Below are 4,304 nucleotides of genomic sequence, written 5' to 3'. Positions count from 1 at the left end.
GATCTCAAGGTGCATACACTGTAAAGTAGTATAAATCACCATGGGCGATTTAGCTGTCAAATGTTAAATCCCGCCACCATGCTTTCTCCTTCGGCCTTACCTGTTTAAGCTATATAACTTCTTTTTTAAAAAATTATTTTTATTGTTGAAAGTATTATAGATGTCCCCTTTCTCCCTCCATTGATCCCCTCCACGCTGCTCCCTCCTCCTCCCCAAGCCTTCACCACACTATTGTCTGCCCATGGGTTATGCATACGTACATATAAGTTCTTTGATTAATCTCTTACTCCACCCCCCCCCCCCCCAAAAGTCATCAATCTGTTTCATGCTTCCATGTCTCTGGATCTATTTTGTTCATCAGTTTATTTTGTTCATTAGATTCCACATATCAGTGAGATGGTGTGATACTTGTCTTTCTCTGACTGACTTATTTCACTTAGCATAGTACTCTCCAGGTCCCTCCACACTATCTGAAAGGATAAGAGATCCTTCTTTTTTTATGACTGCATAGTATTCCATTATGTAAATGTACCACATATATTTTTTTTAATCTTTATTATTGAAAGTATTAAATAGGTCCTCCTTTTTCCCCATTAACTTTTTCCAGCCCACTCTGGTCCCGCACTCCCTCCCCCAGGCCCTCACCACCCCATCATCTGTGTCCAAAGGTTATGCATATATGCATACAAGTTCATTGGTTAATCTCTTCCCACCCACCATCCCTTGTCTTCCCTCTGAGGTTCAATAGTCTGTTCATGCTTCTATGTCTCTGGATCTATTTTTGATCATCTGTTTATTTGGCTCATTAGATTCTACATCTGAGTGAGATCATGTCATACTTATCTTTCTCTGACTGGCTTATTTCACTCAGCATACTATTCTCCAGATCCATCCATGCTGTTGCAAATGGTAAGGGGTCTTTCTTTTTTTTATTGACTAGTAGTATTCCATTGTGTAGATATACCACAGCTTTTTTATCCACTTATCTATTGATGAGCATTTGGTCTGCTTCTAGATCTTAGCTATTGTTAAAAGTGCTAAAACTGGGATGTATATATTCTTTTTGATTGGTGTTTCAGGTTTCTCAGGATATATTCATAGAAGTGAGATGGCTGGGTCAAATGGCAGTTAAATTTTTAAGTTTCTGAGGAAACTCCATACTGTTTTTCATAGTGGCTATACCTGTCTGCATGCCCACTAACAGTGTACTAGGATTCCCTTTTCTACACTTCCTTGTCAGCACTTGTAATTTGTTGATCTGTTGATAGTAACCATTCTGACACATGTGAGGTGATGCCTCACTGTAGTTTTAATTTCATGTCTCTGATGATTAGTGACTGAGGATTTTTCATATGTCTATTGGCCATCTGTGTGTTCACTTTGGAGAAGTGTCTATTTAGGTCCTCGGCCCATTTTTACTTGGATTGTTTATAACCTTTGAAACTCTTTATGCTTGTAAGTTTTGCCATTTTAACATTTTTTTTCTGGATACAGCATTGTTTCTATAAAATACATAATGGTATTTCAGAGTAGTCCTTTAAACTCTAGTAATGCATAACTTGATAAAAATGTTTTATTTATTTGTTTATTTATGTATAGAAATTACTCTTATGAATAGGTTATGACACAGAGAGAAAGAAACATAGACAAATACCACATGATTATTCTGAATACTTCAATAATCATTCATGTGGTCTTTGATGATATGGAAGCAAAGAGGAAAATCTGAAGATATACAAAAGTTCTAATAGATTGCTATCACTTGGGTAATGTAGAAAGTATAAGAGTAATTATTTCCTTTTCTTTTAATTCCTTTAAATTTGTAGTCAGCTTTATTTTCCTAATGTTGTAAACAGCATATTTTCATTGTGAGAAAAATTTGAAAGTATAGAACATACAATTTAGTATAGTTTCTATAATTACAAATATCAAGAATAAAATATTATTTAATGATTTGTCTTGGATAGGGTTAAAATTTTGGCATGTAATAATTTAATTATTCCTCATCTACCTTCTTAATTTTTTTAATGTTAATTTGCATTTAGGTCCAGGTTAGTGTTATTTCTTTGAAGACTAATTTTTAGATACTATTTTGATATTTATTTTGAAGTTTATAGACGTTAAAAATTGTTACAATTATAAAACGAATCATTCTCATAAAACAGATTATTTTACTGGATTATTTTATTGCTATCAATTTTTTACTTCTTATATTTTCATAGATTTCTTTATTTGGGTACACCTCTTAGCTAGATATTGTTTTTGAGCAATTTTTTAGGAAGAAAATATAGATGTCACACCTCTTCTTTGTCTAAAGAACTTTAGTTACTTTTGAACCTGAAAGAACAATTTCCTGGACATGGAATCCTTGTTTCAGAATAATTTCCCCCCAAATCATTGATTCTTGGTATTTTGCACTGTAAAAGAGAAGTCTGTCTCCAAAATGATTCAATATTTTTCCCTTTTCAAGATAATTTGTTTTTGTTTTTGTTTTTTTTTTAATTTTCCTTTGCGGTGATATTGTAAACCTTTTAAAATAGAAAACTTAAAAAATTACAAGATTAAAAGATTAGCCAAAGAACATATATACATAGCACATGGGCACAGACCTCAGTATGGTAAAGGCCAGAGGAGGGAGCAGGGGCTGGGTGCAGGTGGGCTGGGGGACATCTGTAATAGTTTCAACAATAAAAAACATTTGTTCCCAGTCAGTGTACATCAAGGATTTAACCTTTTACTTGATAAGAAGTATTCTTACTTAGTAAAACACTTTTATCTGAAGAGTCCTGTTTTGCTCCTTTTTACAAATTTTCCATTATTTTTTAACTATTGCTCAGTATCTGTATGCTCTGTTGTTTACAGTACATATATTTGTCTAAATCTCGTTTATTTTGTGTTTATTTACCTACTAGATACCCGGTGCATTAAATTTCGTGCACTGGGGCATGGAGGGGTCCCTGAGTCCGGCCTGTTCCCTCTCGCAGTCTGGGACCCCGCAAAGAATGTCCACCTGCCAGCTTAGGCCCTCCGCAGTTTGGTCAATTTGCATATTAGGGTTTTCGTATATAGGATTAATTACTTTTGGGTTCTGGAAAATTTTCTAGAGTTTGTCTTATATTTTTAAATTGCATTGCCTGCATATTTTCTGTGTTGCATACTATCTCCACTGTAGTTGGTAATTCTACAGTTGTGTTTTTAGTTTTCATGCCTTCTTCTCTGATCTCAGAAAGCAATCTATCTTCCTGACTGCTTTCTTATCAGAAGCTGGAATGTTTTCTTGAGTATTATTGAGAGGATAAATCTCAAGTCTCCTTACATTTTTCTTCTGTTTTTTGATGCTCATTGATTCTCTCTGATTCTTAATCTTATTCTCCTCCTTGGAAATACCATTCTTTATACATTTCATTACTTTTTTTCCTCCTTTTGTTTTTTCATTTTGATAGATGGAGACACCTGCCATTCTAGCCCTCTTTTGGCCTCCTGGCCACTGACTCTGAAGGAAGCATCTTCCAACTCCTCATAGTCCAGGTTTATAAAGTGAGATTCAGTAGCATTTCTTTTCCTTCCTTGCCATTCACCTCTATATCTTATTCTCTCTTGTTCAATCTGCATTGTATGTAGCAGAACTTCCTTATATTTCTGACAGAAAAATAATTCTAGTTTCCATAGGTGTTAAAGGTTATTGAATATTTTTTTTACGTTCTGTGGCCCCATATTTATCTATGATGTTCTAGCAAGATGCTTTTATTATGTCAACACGTTATCTCAAGTACCCAGTGTATTCTATAGATGAATTATTTTCTACCTTTAACATTTGAGTAAATTAAACAGTTATTTGGCTTCTGACTCTCTGACCTGCCAGCTTTCCATATACTATACTCTTTGTACTTTACTTTCCAGCCATATTGAACCACGTGCTGTTTCCTTCAAACAGCTACACTATTAATCTCTTCCTTAAATGCCTGGCGCACTCCTGAAAATGCATCCATCCATATACAGATCAAGTAATTTCCCTCTTCTCTTAGACAAATACAGGTAATAATTATTCTCCATTAAAACAATTATTTTCTATTGCTTAGTTGTTAATAATATGCAGACATGCCTTCCCACTGGGATATAGGCTTTTTGTAAGTAGGTAATATGATTTGTTTCATCCTGTATTCCTAGCTCCTCGCAAAATGCCTGGTACATAGAAGGTATATGAATGACTGGATGGATGGATGATTGAATGGAGCAAGCCCATCAGAAGCACATTAATAAGCAAGTCAATAGATTGTGTTTAACTTCTGAGTATGGAATGGTAT

The sequence above is a fragment of the Myotis nattereri genome, assembly GCF_964212035.1.
Source record: "Myotis nattereri genome assembly, chromosome: 12".
Classification (NCBI taxonomy): Eukaryota; Metazoa; Chordata; class Mammalia; order Chiroptera; family Vespertilionidae; genus Myotis; species Myotis nattereri.
The sequence above is the reverse complement of the archived record's forward strand: the minus strand, read 5'-3'. Positions refer to the sequence as shown.